At 44.3% G+C, this 23,626-nt stretch overlaps 1 protein-coding gene across 1 annotated transcript in view; it reads right to left on the reverse strand.

The window, feature by feature from the left end:
- GPR158 (G protein-coupled receptor 158) overlaps positions 1 to 23,626 on the reverse strand; it is a 328,332-nt gene that overhangs the window by 218,564 nt on the left and 86,142 nt on the right. The gene's annotated exons all lie outside the window — the stretch shown is intronic.

The following is a 23,626-nucleotide window of genomic DNA, read 5'->3' on the forward strand; positions in this document are numbered from 1 at the left end:
AATTTCATTCATGAGATTATTTATATTATTCCATATTTCAATACAAATGGCAGAGAATCTATTTTTTCCCCATAGTCAGAGACACAGCTTTGCAGTTTTCCCTCGGCTGGTTCCAAGTATTCCAGCTGTGTCTTCAATGGTTTGAACAGATTTTTAAGAGAGCTCCAGTACAGAATCAGCTGGCAGTAAGAGTTTAGAGTATGGGGAAAGGATATTTCTTTTTCTCCCTCAGTAAGGCTCCAGAGTTTGAATAGCCGATAGAAGCTTTGTCTTTCTGTCAAAGGGAGTTTCAAAGTGTTGCCAAAATTCATTATAGAGAAATATAAAAAGGGGAAATAAAAAAATCTATTTAAAGTGCAGTTGTGCTTACTGATGTTATTTTGCCATTTAACAAAATACACCAAGGTCAGGGTGACTAAACAGGCACTATTAGTTTTTTTTATCATTATTATTAGACAAACTTTTATTTGCTTTGTGTGCCAGTGCTGATATGGAAATACATTTCCATCTATCCTCCACCCTTTCTTTAAATTTGAGATTTAATCCTTAGTATATTAGGCTATATAGAACTACAAACATTTTAATAATGTTTTACATATATATTTATAATCTTAATTATCTTAAAGAACCTTTCTTGTCTGGGAACTGTAGCATTTTTAAATGACTGTGGACTAAAAACATGCTAAATTGGGAACTTACGTTCTTAAAAAGAGAAAGACAGGGTAGATTAGGCAATATCTTTTATTGGACCAACTTCTTCGGTGGAAGGTACAAGCTTTTGAGCTACACAGAGCTCATTTACTGGACCAACTTCTGTTGGTGGAGCTCTGTGGAGCTCGAAAGCTCATGCCTTCAACCAACAGAAGTTGGTCCAATAAAAGACATTACCTCACCTACCTTGTCTCTCTCATATCCTGGGACTAACACGGCTACAACATCTATGGAAAGTTTATTAAAAAGGATTTAGATTCTTGTTCCCACTTAATTCCAAAATACTCATTCAAAACCTCTTTCAGCTGGACACTGATGAAGCGTTAGAATGGCTGTACTTCTTTCATAAATAAGATATTATGCTAATTTTTATCTAGCCACTGGGCCCATGGATTAGCCACCGGGCCCATGCCCAGGGGCCCCTGGAAAGCCTGAAGCCCCGACTACCTGGGTGGGCAGGACAGGGGAAGACCCTGCGCCCCAACCCCGCTCCACAGTGGCAGCGCTGGGTGGGGGAGGGTCCCCTAGCAGCCCCCAGCCGAAACTACAGGACAGGGGAAGCCCCCATTCCCGCCCCCAGCAGTCACCAACCCATCCCCAGCTGAAGCGGTGGGATGGGGGGAAGTTCCCCGCAGCAGCCCCCATCCCTGGCAGAATCCCCTCTGTGGGGGAAGTCCCTCCCAGTGGCCCACAACCACCTCCCCGGCAGATGCTCCTGGGAAAAGGAATCCCCAGTACCCCCACCCAGCCCCCCCACAGAAGCTGTGGGGTGCAGGGGAAGCCCCCATGCCAACCCTGCTCTCTGGCAGAAGCACCAGGCGGGGTGGGAGACGCCCCAGAACCTCAACCATGGTCCCCTGCAGAAGAGCGGGGAGTGGCGGGGGAAGCCCAAGCACCCAGACCCCCGCTGAGGCCCTGGGACTGGAGGAGCTCTCACTCCCCACTGTTTCCCAGGCTGCGGGACAGAGCTTCTTCAGTCTTGGGACCGCAGTGGGGAGGGGGAGAGGCAGAAAGGAGCAAAAGGGGATTGCGGGGCTGCAGTGGGGGGCCAAATGGAGGGGACCCTGGGTAAAACAGGGCAGGCCCCACCCCCAGGGGAAAGGGGCAGAAAGGAATGGGGCTGAGGACAGGGCCAAAGGCAGAAGGAGCGGAACGGGAGTGGGGCAACAGGCGGAAGGGGTGAGGAGGGGCCCCCACTTGCCCTGGCCCAGGGCACATTAATCCGCCTCTGCTAGCAATATAGGTAGCTGCAATTTTACACACATGTAATTATCATCATAACTTACAGCACTAGATTTAAATATTTAAAAAACTATTTTAAAAAATGGAAAGAATCCCTTGAAGTGTTTGCTCACTGTATACATCTCAATATGTGGAAACATTATCATGAGTGCAGCAAAGAAGTTTCAGTGAATAGTTATTCAAATTTTAACCAAGCTCATTTGGGTTGTTTTTGCCCCATTTTCATGTGAGCTTTCTCCAAATATTCTGAGTAGTTTAGCAACAGAAATATTGCTAGAAATAATGAAATCTGAATTTATAAATGAGAGTATTCAACAATTAATCCAGATTCTAAGAATTTGCTACATAAATAATGGAACAGAAGCATAACATGTGATAGATATGTCCAAAAAAAACTTACAAACACAGTTTGAATTTCATATATTGAATCTTTGTGCAGAGTGGCCCACAATTTACAAACCAAGAATTATTCACCAAAAATATGTAGTAAACAGTTCTGAGAAAATCCTTCTCAGCTGGTGAAAAAATTCCAAAGAGAAAAAGAAAAAATTATTAAGTACATTTTAATTATGAATTATTTACTTAGCTCTAACTAGGATCCATACAGTAAAAAAATGAAAATTACAAAATTAGAGAGTAAATTAAGGGCTTGATCCAAAGACTATAAAAATCGATGGAAAACTCCCATTTATTTAAATGGGCTTGGATCAGGCCCTAAGAGACTAGACAAGCAAGGAGAAGATTTTATTCTATGCAAATAAAACAGAATTTTGAGGAAAGATAGTCCTTGTCCTTAAATTTTTACTATTTTTTTCATCAGTAAATAATTTTTAGCACATTGCATTATTTTAGTATATCAGATTTGGCTGTGGTGTATATTGTTTGTTACATATTCCCTCTCTCTATTCCCTCACTGTTTTACATCCACTACATTAACGTTATTTACAGAGGGGGCAGATTCTCTGTAGTGGAACAAGGGAGGGGTGGAGGTAGGGTTGCCAACCCTCCAGGATTGTCCTAGAGTCTTCAGGAATTAAAGATTAATCTTTAATTAAAGATTATGTCATGTGATGAAACCTCCAGGAATACATCCAACCAAAATTGGTAACCCTAGGTCAGGGAGGGACTCCAGGCCAGCCTCAGGCCCTCTGACCAAAATGGCTGCTCTTCCTCTTGCAGTGGAAAGCAACAACCGGCCTACTTCCCTGGTCACAGGTCTCTCAGACTCAGTTCACAGGGGCCTGGCCAGCCCTGTGGAGGCTTTTCAGGGCCTGCCATTGGTCCCCAGCATGCCCGCCAAGATCCTGCTCCAGGCTCAGTGTGTCCCTCCAGCACAGCCACAGTAGGCTGTCTCCGTCCCAATTTCTGTCTCTCTGCTGTTCGCTGTGGGAGCTTCATCTTTGAAGTCCCCAAGCTGGCAGGGACTACATATGGATTCTTCTTTCCTCTGTCATCTTACAGGCCCCTGTGCAGTAAATACTATACCACTATTCCCTTTTAAATTCATGTCACTGAATTGCTCTGTTTCACAAATCCAATCCCAGCTTATCTTAAAACGTTGCTTTCCTTTATTTCTAAACTCACCAATAGTCTTTCTATGACTCAGATGATGTTTGAAAGCTAGTAGTCAGGACAGAAACTGCTCCAAGGCACCTTACAATAAACCCCTCAGAGACCTGTGTTTACTTCCTGTATCTCCAAATCCCTTGTCACCTCATTTCCAGTACAGTCAGACAGTGCTTAATTTGTAATGAAAGAGGTGATGGAGCTCAAGCAATTTTTTAATATTCATAACTGATGCAGCAAGGCCAGAGGTGCTAGGGCTATGAACTGCCAAGCTTAGAGATACCAGCCCTGGCACAATTAAGTCAGCCCTAAGCATTCAAGAATCCTGACTTACAACCCCAAAAAACATGCAATTGCGCCAAAATTAAGATTTATGTATTTTTTTGTTATCTAGTGTTTGAACTCTCCCTTTTCGCTCCAATGTGCATGTAACAGTTACAGGTTGAAAATTTAAATTTCAATGCATACAAAACACACACATACAAAAAATGCAGTTCCCACCGCCACCACTGCACAGAGTCCTACCCACTCCCTAGGTCTCCTTTACAAGGCTCCCTAGAAGTGACACCTCCCTTCCCACCTGAGGGAAATAGGTAATTATAGGTCTTTCAAGAGAATAGACTGCAGCCCAGGCCAGTCACCAGTGCCAGTAGAGGAGCAGATGTGAGGACATCTTGGGACCCCTTAAGGAGGAGGTGTGTCACTTGGGAGCCAGTCAGGTGACAGTTTGGGAGAGAAGAGGTGGGCCCTATGTATAGTACCTGGGTATGCAGTGAATGGCCTAAAAGTTCAAGTTTGAGGGGAGGAGATGCTTTCTGGACACCAAGGTTGGTATTTTCAACCATGTCCTTGAGCAGTTTGGAACATCTCACCCTAAAAGTAGCATGTTGAGGAGCTGCTAAAGGGAAAGTGGCCAGAGGAATTGGCAGCAGATTAAAAGAGCCCACGGCCAAGGAACTGTAGGAAAGAGCCCACTGGCTGCTATGGAAAGCCTACAAAAACGGGCACTAGCGAATATCTGCTCAGGCAGGGAACAAAGAGTCAGCCCGAAGTGGGGAGCCAAGCAGTGCAGCTATGTACTGAAGCAACCAGAGGCCAATGCAGTGAAGCAGCGAATTGAGAGGAGGAACTTATACACGGGTGTCACAGAAATTGAGATTCTCTATAAGGAGGGGTCATACCTAGGGAGGGCAGCCATAGTATCCCAGTGAAACCACAGGGAATGCTTGCTATTCAGAGCAGCTGCCAAAGAAGAACCTGCAAGAGCTGCTGGCACAGTTGCTGAGCTGCAGAGTCCAGGAGAAGAAGCTGAAAGCATGTGTCAGTAATAGAGGCCTCCAAGAAGCAGCCGTCTGGCCATTCAAGGTATGTCTGCACAGCAATTAAAAACCCGCAACTGGCCCATGCCCAGCTGGCTCGGGCTCGGGCTCGTAGGGCTGTTTAATTGTGAGGTAGGATGAGCCAGAGAGTCCTGAAGAGAAACACAGAGCACCCTTAATATCTGCGAGAAAACAATCCTCCAAGCCTGCCTTAGAGAGGACATGAAAACTTTAAAGTTAGAAGTGCTCCAATGTTGGTACCTGTTCAGAGCCAGGTTGTGAATGTCCCCTATACAGGGTGTAGAGATATGTTTGTGGAAAATTATGATTTAGAGACACTCCGTCATAAGGGACAGTATTGTAAATATCAGAATTTAGAGATTTGCCCTGGAAGCTGGGGTTGAGAACAGTGTAGCTGTGCACAGCAGTCCACCACAACACCTCTCTGGATTATATTTTTATTATAAGGTTTATTCCTTTCTCATTCACTGTCTTGTTGTTTAATGAACCCCAAGATCATTGCACAGGGGAGTGTGGGTGCAAGGATACACCACAGGGATCATACACAATTCTTCATTCTTGTCACACAAAGACTGTTCCCTGCTAACACATCATCAGGTAGAGGGCACCCCAAATTAGGTTGGGAGGAGAGGATGCCATGTCACATTCTCCCTCTTCTCCTATTCATGGCTGGCAGCAAGCTCTGAATCTCTGACTGATACACGGAATACATAATACCTGCATGCTACACCAACGTAAGGGCATAAGAATGGCCATATTGAGCCAGACCAATATCTAGCCCAGTATCCTTTCTTCTGACAGTGGCCAATGCCAGGTGCTTCAGAGGAAATGAACAGAACAGCAATCATTGAATGATCCATCCCATGTTGTCCACTCCTAGCTTCTGGCAAATATCCATTTCTCTGTGTGTACATGATCTCTACAGTAGTTTGCTGACCTATCAGTATGTAAAATTACTGGACTAAATATCTGTGTGCACAAACGTATACCTCTACCCCAATACAACGCTGTCCTCGGGAGCCAAAAAATCTTACCGCATTATAGGTGAAACCGCGTTATATTGAACTTGCTTTGATCCAGGGCCGCCCGGGGGGTGGGGAAAGGGGCAATTTGCCCCAGGCCCCGGACCCCGCAGGGGCCCCCACGAGAGTTTTTTGGGGCCCCTGGAGCAGGGTCCTCCACTCACTCCGGGAGCCCCAGAAAACTCTCGTGGGGCCCGGGCCCCCAGAGCTTCTTCCGCTCCGGGTCTTTGGTGGCAATTCGGCGGCAGGGGGTCCTTCCGTTCCGGGACATGCCACCAAAGTGCCCTGAAGACCTGCGGCGGGGGGGTCCTTCCGCCCCAGGACCCGCCGGGTCTTCGGCGGCAATTTGGCTGCGGGGCCCCTCCGCCGCCGAAGACCCCAGGCTCCCTGAATCCTCTGGGCGGCCCCGCTTTGATCCGCCGGAGTGCGCAGCCCTGCCTCCTCAGAGCACTGCTTTACTGCGTTATATCCGAATTCGTGTTATATCAGGTCACGTTATATCGGGGTAGAGGTGTGTATGTAACAATATTACACCAAATACCTGTGTATGGTCTAGTGAATAATAAGATATACCGAGTATCTTTTACTTGTGTATAACAACACTACACCTAAAAACTGTATTCACACCGGTTTGTTTGACATGCATTTACCTAGAAATGCCCTATGAATCAAATCATTAAAAGGGGTAGAATTTTTTGTTGTTTAAAATAAATCACACAAAAAATGCATTTCATCTTAGAGAATATCCGTCTTCATTTTCACTGGCATAAAAAGTTGTTTTCTCAGGGGACAGGTGGAAGCAGAGAATAGTATGCTATGTCTCATAACAGCGCTACTGGGAACTAGTGGAAAGATGGGCACTAACTAAAATTTTGCAAAACTGTGCAAACATTTCAGCTTTCGAAACAAGAGTTGGGCATAATGTGACTTGACTACACTCCAACAATCCTCACTTTAAAAAAATTCCCAGCAGCATGGTATGGTGAATAAAGAGCCTGATGATCAAAATACCTGAACTTAGGTGGCAAGAGATAAGATGGGAGTCATCATACATTGTGAAGAGCTACTGTCTTCTTTTCCCTTCCCAGAACCAATGACCCTTGCTTTATAGTGATCATGAGTTTCAACTTTTCTCTCTTCTAAAAAATCCTGTAGATGGTTATAATAGGTTACGTGATAATACTGAGGACAAAATCATACTTCTGCTTTTGTGTGGCAGTTCTCTGAAACCCTCATAAAATATGCATGGCTTATTGTGCCTGTTCATCTCATGAAAGCTGTGCAATAGCATATTTAAAGGGAAACTGCCAACTAGCTTTAGGCCTCAAATGTTCCTGTATTTGCCTCAAACTCTGTGTGTGCACGCACACATGCATTTCAGTGATGTTAACAAAACACCACATGTACAGAAATGTATGTTTCCATTAATATATTTTAAAATTCGCATGAAAACAGTTTATTTGATCATTTAAACATGTCTCCGCAGTATTGTGAACCCCCAAAACAACAATGGTCAGTTTCCTTTTCTGGTTCTCTCACACTAGCACAATCTCTTCATTGCCCAACCAAGCTGTGCCACACTAATACACTAATCAAACAGTATAAACCAGAGGTGAGCAAACTACGGCCCGTGGGCCATATCCGGCCCGTGGGACCGTCCTGCCCAGCCCTTGAGCTCCCGGCCAGGGACGCTAGCCTCCAGCCCCTCCCCTGCAGCCATGCCACCACATGGGCAGCACTCTGGGCGGCGGGGCTGCGCATTCCTGCAGGGCAGCGCGATGGCGTGTCTGGATCGGGCCAGGTGGCACGGCTGCCAGACATCTTGCTCTGAGTGGCATGGTAAGGGGACAGAGAGCTGGATAAGAGCCCGGGGGTCCCGGGGGGCAGTCAGGGGACAGGAAGCAGGGGGCAGTTGGATGGTGCGGAGGTTCGGGGTGGGGGTGGTCAGAGGATGGGGAACGGGGGGTGGGGAGTGGATAAGCGTGGGAGTCCCGGGGGGCATGTTGGGGGCAGGGGTGTGGATAGGGGTTGGGACAGTCAGGGAGTAGGGGGGGTTGGATAGGGGGTGGAGTCCCGGGGCGGTTGGATAAGGGGTGGGGAGGTTCCAGGAGGGGGCGGTCAGGGGACAAGGAGCAGGGGAGGTTCGATGGGTCAGGAGGTTCTGAGGGGGGCAGTCAGGGGGCAGGAAGTGGGAGGGGGCGGATAGGGTGTGGGGGCCAGGCTGTTTGGGGAGGCACAGCCTTCTCTACCTGGCCCTCCATACAGTTTTGTGGCCCCAATGTGGCCCTCAGGCCAAAAAGTTTGCCCACCCCTGGTATAAACAGTGAAAACTAAATTAGATTTTTAGGTTTTTTTCTCCACTGTCTTAAAAAAAACCAACCCAAACATTGATCTTTGACTCTCATGTTGTTATTGTCCTTTTAAAGGACAGACTGAAAAAGAAAAAAAGAGATTATAATATTATACACAGGGAAAGTGCATCTCTTCTGAATTTGGGAATTTTAGTTCTAGTAACAGAAATAGCAAACCCAATCTGCAGCCACTGTGAGTGAGTACCTACCTAAGTGTCTTGTATACACGTATCACTGCAGGATCTTAGCGCCAGAGTATGGTCTCTTCTATACAGTAATTTAGTGTGTGGCAAGCTGGGGTGTGAATCTACAGTGAACCAGCTTCCATGCACTAAGTCACTGTGTGGACCCTGCTGCCATGCACCAGGAGTTCCATAGTGTGGTTTCACATACTGCACCCAGTGGCAGCTCTAGCAAAGCTCCATGGGTACAATGGCACCCACAGAAATCAGGCCCCGATGTGCCCTCACACAGCCAGGGCTGGCTTGGGAATGTGTGGGGGGGGGCACAAAAGGGGCAATTTGCCCCAGACCCCTCATTTGAAAGGGCCCCCAAAATGACAGAGGGGTGCCATAAGAACATAAGAACGGCCATACCAGGTCACACCAAAGGTCCAACTAGCCCAGCATCCTGTCTTCCAACAGTGACCAATGCCAGGTGCCCCAAAGGGAATGAAAAGAACAGGTAATCATCAAGTGATCCATCCCCTGTCGCCCATTCCCAGCTTCTGGCAAACAGAGGCTAGGGACACCATCCCTACCCATCCTGGCTAATAGCCATCGATGGACCTATCCTCCATACATTTCTCTAGTTCTTTTTTGAACCCTGTTATAGTCTTGACCTTCACAACATCCTCTGGCAAGGAGTTCCACAGGTTGACTGTGCGTTGTGTGAAAAAATACTTCCTTTTGTTTGTTTTAAACCTGCTGCCTATTAATTTCATTTGGTGGCCCCTAGTTCTTGTGTTATTAGAAGGAGTAAATAACACTTTCTTATTTACTTTCTCCACACCAGTCATGATTTTATAGACCTCTATCATATCATATCATATTCCAAGCTGAAAAGTCCTAGTTTTATTAATCTCTCCTCATACGGAAGCCATTCCATAACCCTAATAATTTTTGTTGCCCATTTCTGAATCTTTTCTAATTCCAATATATCTTTTTTGAAATGGGGCAACCATATCTGCACGCAGTATTCAAGATGTGGGCATACCATGGATTTATAGAGAGCAGGGGTGGCAAACTTTTTGGCCCGAGGCCCACATCGGGGTTGCAAAACTGTATGGGGGGCAGGGTAGAGAAGGCTGTGCCTCCACAAACAGCCTGGCCCCCACCCCCTATCCGACCCCTCCCACTTCCAACCCCCTGACTGCCCCCCTCAGAACCTCCTTACCCATCCAAGCCCCCCTGCTCCTTGTCCCCTGACTGCCCCCTCCCGGGAGCCCCCCACCCCCATCCAACCCCCCCGACTGTCCCGCCCCCTATCCAAACCCCCGCCCCGTGACAGGCACCCCGGGACTCCCACGCTTATCCACGCCCCACCCATTCCCCGTCCCCTTACCGTGTCTGGCAGCCGCGCTGGAGTGCGCAGCCCCGCCGCCCAGAGAGCTGCCCACATAGCGGCGTAGCTACAGGGATGAGGGGACAGCAGGGGAGGGGCCGAGGGGCTAGCCTCCCTGGCCGGGAGCTCAAGGACCGGGCAGGATGGTCCCATGGGCCGGATGTGGCCCGCAGGCCGTAGTTTGCCCACCTCTGATATAGAGGCAATATGATATTTTCTGTCTTATTATCTATCCCTTTCTTAATGATGCCCAACATTCTGTTCGCTTTTTTGACTGCTGCTGCACATTGAGTGGATGTTTTCAGACAACTATCCACAATGACTCCAAGATCTCTTTCTTGAGTGGTAACAGCTAATTTAGATCCCTTCATTTTATATGTATAGTTGGGATTATGTTTTCCATGTGCATTACTTTGCATTTATCAACATTGAATTTCATGTACCATTTTGTTGCCCAGTCACCCAGTTTTAAGAAATCCTTTTGTAGCTCTTCGCAATCAGCCTGGGACTTAACTATCTTGAGTAGTTTTGTATCATCTGCAAATGTTGCCACCTCACTGTTTACTCCTTTTTCCAGATCATTTATAAATACGTTCAATAGCAATGGGCCCAGTACAGACCCCTGGGGGACACCACAATTTACCTCTCTCCATTCTGAAAACTTACCATTTATTCCTACCCTTTGTTTCCTATCTTTTAAAAAGTTATCAATCCATGAGAGAACCTTCCCTCTTATCCCATGACAGCTTACTTTGCTTAAGAGCCTTTGGTGAGGGACCTTGTGAAAGGCTTTCTGAAAATCTAAATACATTATATCCGCTGGATCCCTCTTGTCCACATGCTTGTTGACCCCCACAAAGAATTATAGTAGCTTGGTGAGGCATGATTTCCCTTTACAAAAACCATGTTGACTATTCCCCAAAAAATAGTCTGTTCATCTATGTGTCTGACAATTTTGTTCTTTACTATAGTTTCAACCATACTATAGTTTTGCCCGGCACTGAAGTCAGGCTTACTGGCCTGTAATTGCCGGGGTCACCTCTGGAGCCCTTTTTAAAAATTGCCATACATTAGCTATTCTCCAATCAGTTTGGTACAGAAACTGATTTAAATGATCAATTACAGACTACAATTAGTAGTCCTGCAATTTCACATTTGAGTTCCTTCAAAAATCTTGGGTGAATACTATCTGGTCCTGGTGATTTATTACTGTTTAGTTTATCAATTTGTTCCAAAACCTCCTCTAATGACACCTCAATCTGGGACAGTTCCTCATATTTGTCACCTAAAAATAATTTGGGAATTCTTGGGAAGGTTTTGGGAAGAATTTGGGAAGGTTTGAGAATCTCCCTCACGTCCTCCACTGTGAAGACCAATAAAAAGAATTGATTTAGTTTCTCCGCAATGGCCTTATATCATCCTTGAGTGCTCCTTTAGCATCTCGATCGTCCACTGGCCCCACTGGTTGTTTAGCAGTCTTCCTGCTTCTGATGTACTTCCTGCTTCTTGCTATTACTTTTTGAGTCTTTGGCTAGCTGTTCTTCAAATTCTTTTTTTGGCCTTCCTAATTATATTTTTACATTTCATTGCCAGAGTTTATGCTCCTCTCTGTTTTCCTCACTGGGATTTAACTTCCATTTTTTAAAGGATGCCTTTTTGACTCTCATGGCTTCTTGTATTTTGTTGTTTAGCCATGGGAGCTCTTTTTTGGTTCTCTTACTATGTTTTTTAATTTGTGGTATACATTTAAATTGAGCCTCTATTATGGTGTCTTTAAAAAGTTTCCATGCAGCTTGCAGGGATTTTACTTTTGGTGCTGTACCTTTTAATTTCTGTTTAACTAACCTTCTCATTTTTGTGTAGTTTCCCTTTCTGAAATTAAATGCTACAGTGTTGGGCCGCTGTGGTGTTTCCCCCACCACAGGGATGTTAAATTTAATTATATTATGGTCACTGTTACCAAGCGATCCAGCTATATTCACCTCTTGACCTGATCCTGTGCTCCACTTAGGACTAAATCAAGAATTGCCTCTCCTCTTGTGGGTTCCAGGACTAGCTGCTCCAAGAAGCAGTAATTTAAGGCGTCAAGAAACTTTATCTCTGCATCCCATGCTGAGGTGCTATGTACCCAGTCAATATGGGGATAGTTAAAATCCCCCATTATTATTGAGTTTTTTATTTTAATAGCCTCTCTAATCTCCCTAAGCATTTCACAGTCACTATCACCATCCTGGTCAGGTGGTCGGTAATATATCCCTACTGCTATATTCTTATTATTCAAACATGGAATTACTATCCATAGAGATTCGATGGCACATGGGAAGCCGCAAGTCAGAAGGGAGGGGTAAGGAGGCAGGGGAGGGAACATGGCCAGCACCTTGGTTCCATTCCACCTGCTGGAACCCACAGCAACTCCTCTCAGCTCCAGGGACCTGCAGGAAGTCTTGAGCCAGCAGGAAGGGGTAAGGATTTAGGTGGGGCAGTGAGGAAGTTGGGCTGTTCTTCTGCAGCCTGGCAGGGAGCTGCAGTGTATGGGGGAAGAAGGAGCCTGTGTTGCCATCACTGGGACAGGAGTGCCCGGTCCACGCACTCCTGCCCATTCTTGCAGGAATGGCAACTCCCTCTTGAGGCCCTTGCGGTGGGAGAATTGGGGAACAGGGCTGGATATGGGGCAGAGAAGGGAAAATTCTAAAATCCCTTCCCCCAAGGAAGCCTCGAGCCAGCTGAGAGGAGGTAAGGAGCAGGAGGGCGGGGGGAAGCAGAGGCTCCTGAGAAGGGAATCGGGAGGCTACATCTGCCCCGACTGAAGTAGTAGGTCAAAAAATATTACAGAATTTCTGGTGCATGGCAGATGAGTGCACAGATCATTAGCACACATTGCAGACGATAGCACTGTAGATTTACACCCCGGCTTGTTACACACTCAGTCTCCATATAGATAAGCCCTATGTTACTGCCCTGGCTAGTTTTTCCTCTGTCGACTTCTCTTCATTAAAGTGATTTAGTAAATATGCCACAAAATGCTGTCCTTTCTATCTATCTAGGTACTTACATGTCCCTCATCATCATGCAATTTGAGCACCTTACAGTCATCAGCAGATGTTTACACAACCCTGTGACATAAGGAAGTACTATCCCCACTTTACAGATGGGAATCTGAGGCTCTGGGTAGATCAAGTGACTTCCCCAAGATCACACAAAAGGTCTGTAACAAAGCAGGGAATTTAACCTAAAACGTTGAGTCCCAGTCCAGTATCCACTAAACTATCCTTCGTAGCTCTAAAAGAACAGGAGTACTTGTGGCACCTTAGAGACTAACAAATTTATTAGAGCATAAGCTTTCGTGGACTACAGCCTACTTTTGCAGATACAGACTAACACGGCTGCTACTCTGAAACCTTCCTATCTCTGTGACTTCCAGCTTTGTTGGAGTGGAAGGCAAAAAAGAAGCTACTGGGATCAACGAATCCAAGCTGCCATGGGCTCGCCAACTTTACAAGAGTCTTCAGCCTTCAGGCTGCATTCATTTTTCAGGAGATTCCCCATAGAGTATGTAGGGGATGATGTGCTTAAAACACCTGCCCCCTGCTCCCCAGCTGGTGCCAACCCTGCAGAAAGGAGGAAATGGTGCAGTGGATGTGGCTAAAACCTCCTTATGTGCAGGCGAGGGCACCATCAAGGCAATAGACCCTGAGATGGAAGAGACTGAGTTCTCTTGTCCAGTTCCCTAACAAAACAGACTTGTTGCCTATAGTATCTTCTATAGTGCTTTGTCCTGACTGCTTTTAGAGGACTGAAGCATTACAGCTTCCATCACTCACCCTTGGATCTCTTGTAGAAAACAGGGATGCAGTTCACAAAAGAGTACATGTTTTATTCTTGCAGTCTATGTGGTATTTAAGAACCAGCCACCTTCCTAAGCTAGTGTTTATGGCAACTGCTAGCATGCCAGTGAGGTGCATCATTCTAATACAAGACTATCTTTCCGCACGCAGCTTCCTCTTCTAGATGTTACCCATCAGAGAAAATAACTGGTTTCAGACCTTAGTCATTTCAGCCTGCATAGGATTTTCCACTGCTCAGAGTTCAACATGTAGAGAATTTACTCTTAACATTCTAGTACATCCTGAGCTGGCTGCTCATGGACTCTGGCACTCAGATGAATCATTATCCATTATTGTTAACAGAGCAATCTGTGTTTTATCATCATCCCCTCCAGCTCCCAAGAGGATAAATCAAACTTATTATCGCTCACTAAAGACTTTTTTTCCACCTCTCACTATATATCTCTGCTGCCTACCTACATCTGTGTAGTTCACAGAATTCTCTCAATATACTGAAGATAAAGTAGCAACAGATAGTAGGGCACTCTTATTGTCAGAAAATCTGGAGTGACTCATCTTCACTATAGCAAGCCATGTGAGTCACAGCCATGACTCAGAAACACGACAAAAAGGTACCTGTCTGGAAGAAAGGATTGAAATTGTCCTATTGAGCCAAGTATGCCCTTTAGAGGGGGGTTTCCACTGGGGTTATTTTATTAAATCATTTTTAAAAAGTTAAGACGTGATTGTTTGAGGAGTTTTTTGGACTATTAAAATACAAATTAAACTGTGACTCACTGTATTTCCCTCATTAGAACTTCTGTTTGATAATTTTAAAGCATCTATCCTTCCTCTTGTTCTAGTGAGTGAAACTGAATTAAGCTTTTTTGTTTATCTACTTGATTGCAAGACTGCAATGAACATTCAGAGGTGATTTAATCCATACAATAGCAATAATCACAGAAAGGAACAAAAGTTAGAAAACATCCCAAGTTTCACTTAAAAAAAAAAAGTGTCAGTCTGAGTGGCTAAGGAGAATGCACTGGTGGGCAAACTGCAATATCTGGATTGACACGAAACTAACACCATTCATATTCCAGTGTATCAGAGATATCAGATCAAATTGGTTTAAATGTAAATACTGTAAGCTAACCAAGGTGTGGTTCATTCACTATAACTAGTAAATAGATCTAAACTGGCATATTTTAAAATCTGGTGGCTGAATTTATGCAAATATGTATTCCACACATTACCATAGTTATGACATACTTGTGATCCACAAGGCGAGATAAGAGAAACTAGACACCCTCTAGCTAAGTCATTAAGATGTGTACTAAATGTCTCTTTATATGGCTTATGCAGATCTACATGGGACTGGGGGTGGAGGATTAAAAAGTGGAAAATGCTATGTACACGCAGGAAAGAGCGTCAGAAACCACTAGTTGTTTGAAACCCAGAATTTTCAGGGCTGCCTGGCTTACACAACTGGTTTTGGAGTATTTGTAGAATTAATATTTCACCCAAGAAAGGAAAGATGATCCAGTGGTTAGGGCACTACCCTAGGACTTAGGAGAACCAGGGTTTCAGCCCCTTTTCTACCACAAATTTTCCGGTGTGACCCTGAGCAATCAGTTCCTCATCTATAAAATCGAAATACAGTAACTCCTCACCCTCACTTAACATTGTAATTATGTTCCTGAAAAATGCTACTTTAAGCAAAACGATGTTATGAGAATCCAATTTCCCAATAAGAATTAATGTAAATATGGGAGGTTAGGTTCCAGGGAAATTTTTTACACCAGACAAAAGACATTATATACATATACAGTATAAGTTTTATATAATTTTAAACAATTTAATACTGTAGTCACCAATGATGATTGTGAAGCTTGGTTGACGCAGGGGAGTAGCGGGGTCGGGGCACAGTGGGGTCGGGGTGCGGGGGCTTGCCCCGTTCCGCCCGCTCGGTGCTCCTGACGGGGAGCGGGGACAGGGGCTTGCCCACTCCCCAGCTGGAACGCCGGGCGGGCGGAGTGGGTGGAGCCAAACAACCTTATAACAGAACATTTGTAAACGAGTATATTTTAAACATATTTAAACGAGTATATTCTCTAATACATCAGCAACCTAATAATGAAACAATGTTAACCGGGACAACTTTAAGTGAGGAGTTACTGTAATAGTACTTCTCTACCTCACAGTTTACTATGAGGATAAACACAGAGACTATGAGGCACTCACATACCACAGTAATAGGTACTTAAGATAGATTGCTCCCATGTTGGTCTGTCCCACTGCCCAAGTGCTTTTCTATATGCCCCCGCACTATCAGTACCTTATGTATATGCTCTGAGAAAGGTGATATAGAAAGCCAAGTTTTTATGAATATATTATTTGGTAGAAAATTTAAAGATGTATTAATAAACTAGCTTAGTTTGTGTCTTTGATTTCATTTGTTTAGTAATCTGCTTTGTTCTGTTTGTTACCCCTTCTACCACTTAAAATCTGCCTTTTACAGTTAGTAAAATTTGTTTTTTTATTATTAAACCCAATTTCTGTAATTTCTAACTGGGGAGGTAAGAAGTGTGCGTACGTCTCTCCACATTGAGGGAGGGGGCAAATTTCATAATATCATCTTTGGGTCTGCACTGCCAGGGAGGTGGACATCTGAAGGCTGGAGCAAGCCCTTAAACTGAGTCTTCCCAGAGCTGATCTGTGGCTGGGTGAGGCCTTTCGTGTGTGTGTGTGTGTGCGTGTGTGTTGGAGGAGGTTTTAAGAGCCTGGCTCAGCAAGACAGGTTAAAGGGGGCCCATGCTGGCAGAACAGGTAGACTCAGTGGTATCTCAGCACATCAGGTGGCTTCCCAGGGCGTCCAACCCATCACACGCTTATGTAGTAAAAATACCTTGCTCCATAGCTGGAATTTCTGGACAACATTCTATGTGCTGTATTATGCAGGTAGTCAGACTAAGTAATCATACCTGTCACTTCTAGCCTTAAAACCTATGTGTTATAGCTGAGGCAAGAGTATCTAATCTGAGATGGCCTAGTTTCTCTGAATGAAAATTCTATAAACCTAAACCAGAATTGTCAAAATGGGTCTCAAATTTTTAACAAATTGTCTTGGATTATGAAATTTTCTTTCAACAACATTAACCAATCAAAATTACCTAATACTTGGGGTGAACCTAGAATTTGGAGCAGAAAATTTTTTAATGGTTTTTCATCCTGACTCCATTTTTCAGGTCTTTGTAAAACTCAAAGAATAAAAATTACACTGGCTCAAGACGTATTATATTCACATCCACACCACTCCCAAAAAGTATCACTGCTAGTCTGAGACACCTGTGAAAATATTAAAGTCTTACATCAGATGCACCATTAATGATAGAAATACATGCCTTAGAATAATGCAACACTGTGATTCTCAATTATACAGTGGTATGAGGCAGTTCTTTTTATCTTTGGCAAGTGGCATAATATCAGACCTTAAAATCAAATAATTTCATTCTTATAACCTTTTAGCTTTCTCTCTCCCACCTCCCTCATTTCAATTTGGGTGTGATTTTACTGGCTGATAATTTAGGAACAACTAGAAATAGAAACCAGTTCTTTGTACTATTTGAGAGTAGATTAGAAACTCATATTTCAAAGGGCATAAAGCATTAATCTTCTGTTCAAGAGGTTAGCAATATATTGGATGTTTAAATTGTATCAGAATTGAAGGGGCGGAAAAGGAAAGGTGGTAATCAGAATGACATGATATCAAAAGGTCATTATCTCACAATATACAAAGGCTAAAATACTTTCATAGAGAAGTTTAATTATTACAAGGTTATAAATGTTTTTCCAAGCACTAGTCCTGAATTGATATGCAGTACAGTGGGAAAACTGCAAACAGTTGAGGTTGAATTAGCCCCTCCCTCTTCGCCCCCCAGTTACAAAATACTGTCATGAATCCGCTCAGCAGGACACTATTGTTCCCATCAACCTTCTCTCTGGTGACCTAGGACACTCCTGGGTGGATACATAGGTGTGTTGCCCTGAATTTAAGGGGTATGTAAACCCCAAAATGTAATAAAGTTAATTACAACCATATTATATGCATTCAGCCACCCTAAATTAATAAAATAAAACATCACATAATTAAAAATTTAAAAACAAGCTTTTAAAAGCAAAAACATATCTAGCTAGCAATTTCTACTAATCAAAATAAAAAAAACTAAAACTAAAAACCTTATTAATTAAAAAACCTTAAATCTAAAGACCTCTAATATTAAACAAATTAATTTAAAAAAAAATTAAAATCTATATATTTTATAAAAAATAATTATAAAAATTAACTAATAAAATATATTTTAAAGCAAACCTCTAAAGCCATCTTAAAAAATGATTTTCTTAACACCTTATCTTCCCAATGAGTAAGCAACTAGTCATTGCAAAAGCTGCTGTTAATTACTCAATACCGTTCCAAATATTAAGTAAATATCTAAAATGTTCTAAACCTATTGCTTATGTTTGTGTGTGCCTAAATCTAATAAACTGCAGTTTTAAATAAAGCACACTTACTTGCATAAATCTTATCAGACAAAATTGCTGTATTCCTATTAATTTATTCCTAACACTGCCTAAAATAAAATAGTTAGGTTGCCACCATTGGAGGTTCTGAAAAGCCCGGGTAACAGGTGTACTCACCTCCTTTGGCTCACGGTGGGGTGGGGGGTGGGGTGGAAAGTCCAGGAAGTGATCTCTTTCTCTGGTAAGATAGTGGATGTGGACAGAGCAAGTCAGGCAGGAGAGCCTAAGGCCTGGTCTATACTGGGGGGACGGGGAGGAATCGATCTAAGTTACGCAACTTCAGCTACGTGAATAACATAGCTGAAGTTGACATACTTAGATCTACTCACCATGGTGTCTTCACTGCGGTGAGTCGACTGCTGCCGCTCCCCCGTGGACTCTGCCTGCGCCTCTCGCAGCCATGGAGTACAGGAGGTGACGGGAGAGTGCTCGGGGGGGTCAATTTATCATGTCTAGACTAGACACGATAAATCGACCCCCGCTGGATCAATCATTGCCCGCCAATCCGGCTGGTAGTATCGACATACCCACAGTGTGTATTGAGGACTGTGATGGACTTGCAAGCTATTGCTTTAAGAGCTGTGGTTTCTGGTCCTCCTGAAAGGCTAGAGGGCTTGTAGCAAAGCATGAGATCAGATTCAGCTTGGAAAGAGCCAGCGCAAGGTACATGTGAGTTCTGCCTCACTGCCTCTTTTCTCCCACTCTGTTTTAGGGTTCTTGTGTGCAATTGTTCTGAATTCTAGGAAATAAACTAGTGTTACATTCGAACCTTCCAGAAAGGGTATTTATGTTTTTATCTAACTTGTGTGTGCTAAAATAACAGCCATGTGGCAACCTAAGAGCAGAGCGAGAAAGCTGGAGCTGGAAGCAGCATAGACTTGGTCGCATGGCATCTTGGAGCAGAGTAGAAAAGCATGCTGCAGAGAAGCTAAGGAGATATGTGTGGAGCAGGCTGTGATTGGCACACATTGCAGCCAGTCGCAGAACTTGTAGGAAGCAGCAGAGAAAGGCCTGACCAGAGCCACCAGGATCCCTTTTCGACTGGGTGTTCTGGTCCAAAACCGGACACCTGGTCACCCTATGAGGACACAGAGCCAGCCGGTGTCAGCTCAGGCTCTTAAGGGGCAGGAAGCCCAAAGAAGGCTATTGCAGAGAAAATGCCCTAGAGGCTAGAGCTTAATCCTGAAAGAGGCCACTGTGCTCTGACCCAGGGCTGGACCCAAGAAGAGGGTCCACTGTTCCTGTAAAAGACAACAATAGACAACCAGGATGGGCCCATGTGGTTAGAGCAGCCTGCTATCAGGAGCTGTGCAACAAGTGCTGCCACAGCAGTGGAGAACCAGTGTAGATGGATCTCCAATTAGATATGCTACAGACTGATCCTGGCCGTGAAGCCTGCAAGTTATCTGCTGTCTTTAATAGAGGAACAGACTAAAGATGGAACCCCAGAGCTAGGCCTGGAGCACCCTAACCCTCTATTGGATGCCTCCAGGGAGCAAGCCAGGGACCAATATGTTGTATCTTGAAATACAATTGCTTAAGCCACTGTATCTAGGGTGTTTGCAACCTCTCTTTCTTGCCAACTCTGGTAAAATACCTCCTCACTTCAGCCATGTGCCTGAGTGCTTATTGGACCTACCAGGGCTAGAACCTGTGGGACCTAGCAGCTGATGAGTCTGTGGTTGCTGCTGAGTCATGGTACCCCTGGTGTTACTGAGTACATTAAGAGGTTTGGGTTACACAGCACTCAGCAGCTCTATTGATTACAATATCTCACGTGGGGTAGCAAAGCTTTTGCGCAAGATGGCATCTGCTCCTTCCCACCAATCCTTGGGGGGTACCTCTGGGAAATGAGAGAATGAACAGCTTCTCTGCTTCAAATATTAGCTGGGCTTCTAATGCAAGACTAGTGCCAGCAGACTGCTTTCTGAAACTGACAGTAGTTCCCTCACCATCTCACCAAATCTGATATTTTATTTAAGGAAACGATGGCCTTTACACAGAAGAATATATAATTATGATGTCTAGACTTCAGCATTATTATAACTTAACATTGAAATCTGATCTAATAAGATCTGCCATCAGAGAAGTACTTACTGAGACTATTGAAATATACTTTTCTATTGTCAGATTTTTTAAAACTTATAGCAGATAACTCTGGACTTTAAAAAAAGTTACCTTTTCTAGGGAAATGGATGAGGGAATGATCAAGAACTAAATCAGATAAATAAATATAGGCTCAGAGTCCCAGCTGGTATAAACTGACATAATTCTATTCTATTAACTTAGATAGAACTACATAAGTTTACAGCAAGTAAGGATCTGGCCCACAATTTTTAAACTCTTTCATTTAATAAATCAGGGACAAACGTTTAAAGATAAGCTATACTCCAGACTGCTGCTGTAGAAGGTCTGATGAGTAGTGTGGGGTCTCCAAAAACCTTTAATGCACAGTGCTTCGTGTTTACACTGTGTGTTGTTCAGAACTGAAACTGTCAAAATGAAAATATTACCCAGTATGCTGTGAGAGGCATGTTACTAATATGCTGAAAGAAATATTGGTAACAGTATGAATTTATCTCCTCCGTCTTTTACATACACACACACCTCAGTGTCACTCAAGTATGAAGTTTCATTCATACCACCTCTGCAGAAATAAAAGTAATCAAACGATTTGTGGGAGAAATTAATTTGCATTCATCGTGACTCAGTTTGAAAATTAGGACTAACTTAATAGGTAATATTAACATGTAAAAACCCCAATAATAGCAAGGTAGTCAGAATGCTGTTTGGAAGTCAAATTTTAGATACATTTCTCTCCTCGCTTCTTCCTCAAGATATGCAGATAAATTCATATCCTAACCACCAGTACCTGCAAGAACTTCTTTGTCCAAGCCCTTTAAAAAAATGTACGGATACACCTCAATACCTCCTTCCAATCCTCCCCGGGCTTAACCTAACCTAGACACTAACCTGGGCCTAAATGCTCCAAATAATGGGCCAAATCCTCAGCTATGTGAATTGACTTCAATGGAGCTATGCCAATTGACATGGGCTGAAGATCTGGCCCAACATCTGCAATCTGAGAAAGTTTATCCATGCATACCTCACTTACGCTGTTGTTTGGAAGATAGCAACAATATCCTGACAGTTACTACAAGGGTCACTTCTCTTGAGATTACCAGAAACAGTTCTGACCAACAGTCCTGTAGAACCGTTAAAACCTGGGAGGATAGAAACTAGGTTAACTTCCAAGCTACCAGTATCTCAACTGCAGATAATTATTCTGCTTCATTATGTTTCTTACTGTTAGAACAGTACAGAGAAGCATTCTACAGCAATGAACTGTAGAACTGAGAGCTAGGCAAGAAAATCCAGACAATATGGTTCATTGGCTAGTGGTGGCAAAGAACATACTCAGTAATGACTACAGAGAGAAATAGGAAAATGTGTTCTTTTAGTCATTTGTTTTTATGCATGCTATGGCAGTATTGTATTTTGCACATGTGATTGCCACCATCTTGGCCAAATTGACAGTTAAACAAGGGATCTCAAGAGCTAAAAGCAGGAACTTCTACAGCTTGAGCTAAAACAGCAGCCTCCATAGTTGGGTCTGTAACAACCACACACCTCTGTGAATCAGACAAGGACTGGGATGCATTACACACAGCCAGTGGGTTATATAAGCAATAGGATGAAATCCCTTAGTTGTGTACTGTACAGATCTTGTATGTTACTCCACAATGAAAGCCAAGAAACACCTTTCTTACCCATCCACAACCAAAAGGAAGTCATGTTTAGAGATAAAATGGAGTTGCTTTACTAAATAAATTAAAAATCAAATCATTTATGCTTTCTTCAACTGGTTCTCGGCAATTAGATATTTTGCCTTTTTTTTTAATGGGGATTTTGTAGATTTACCAGCTTTTTTCTAGGGAATTGTAAATGCCTCAGATGTTTATATTTAACATAGATCTGAATTGTTCTCTGATTTCCAGAAGGCCACTGTGTGCAAGCTGCATAGCTGTGGAAAAAGGAGCTCAGAAGAATATTTTCTGGCAAAGCCACATGACTAGAAGATTGGTACAGATACAGAGGGGCGCACAAAGCGCCAGAAGAAGGTTTAAATAGCTAAAAAAGTGTAGAAAGTCACCATAGTTGCTTAGCCCTCTGCACCCTCAACAGAGCTAAGACTTGGGACACATGGCCCCAAGCAGCCCCCGATTCTGTTCCCCAAAGTGCCACATGGTAGGAGCCCTTCATGGGATTTCCCATTGCAAATGTCCCTTTAAGAAAGCCCTAGCTCCCACCAAGATGTCATCATGAAAAGAGAAACCATCTCACACAGCTAGAAGCAATTCCACACAGGACCTTGAACAATCAGGATAGAAGCCTTGACTGGAACACACTGTTGAGTGGAGATTCAGCAATACAGGATAGGATTACCACCTGGTCTGTATTTAACCAGCCTGGCCTGTTTTTTCATGGATTTGCCAATTGCCAGAAAAATTATTTTATCTACCAGGGATTTTTTTAACGTGGGTCTAAAGATTTGCATTATCATCACAATACACTGGGATATCTAATGTTAAAAGTTTCTGTGTCCAGTTAAAGTTGCTGCAGTGTTCTCACTTCCGCAGTTTAAGCGATAACAGATCAAAACTGTTGAAAATACAGCAGCTGTGGGCACCATGTTTGTGTGCAGGAGAGGGTTGTTGAAGAGAGGGTTGCAGAGATGCCTTGTGGTTGAGGGTTGGGATTGCAGCGGGCTTGCCTTTTGGGGGGGCTTGGCTGCCAGTTTTTTTGCATTTCAAGGGTGGTAACTCTAGTACAGGATGAGGAGTTCCCAGTAACTGGTTTTGGGGAGCAGCAGGCTGCTGCATTCTGAGCTAGATGGAGCTCTTTCAGAGCTTAGCAATTCATTCTTAGTGCTAGAGAGCTGCATTCCATAATACATGGAAGTACATAAAGGCTAAATAAGAACTTCAGTGTTGTGACAATTTTCTTTTATTCACTGATTAATTGAAAGCTATGGAAGCACTACCTCATAGGGTTACCATATTTTGTGCCTCCAAATGGAGGACACTCCACGGGGCCCCGGCCCCGCCCCCAGCCCCGCCCCCTCCCCAAAGTCTCCGCCCCCTCCCCTGCTTCCCGCAAACATTTGATTTGCGGGAAGCCTGAAGCAGGTAAGGAGGGTGTGGGGGGAGGAGGTGCGGCCCAGGCTGGCCCCCCCGGCAGCTCCAGCCTGGGTCGGCTCGGGCCCTGGGGTGCCGGCCCCGGGCCCGAGCACCCCCGGCCCGCCCAGCACCGCCGGCCCCCGGCCGAGCACCCCCGGCCCGCCCAGCACTGCTGGCCCGGTGCAACCCCCGGCGGCCCGGCGCTGCCGGCCCGGCGAACCCCCCCCGGCACCGCCGGTCCCCAGCAGC

Source organism: Trachemys scripta, chromosome 2 (genome assembly GCF_013100865.1).
Source record: "Trachemys scripta elegans isolate TJP31775 chromosome 2, CAS_Tse_1.0, whole genome shotgun sequence".
NCBI classification, from domain to species: domain Eukaryota; kingdom Metazoa; phylum Chordata; order Testudines; family Emydidae; genus Trachemys; species Trachemys scripta.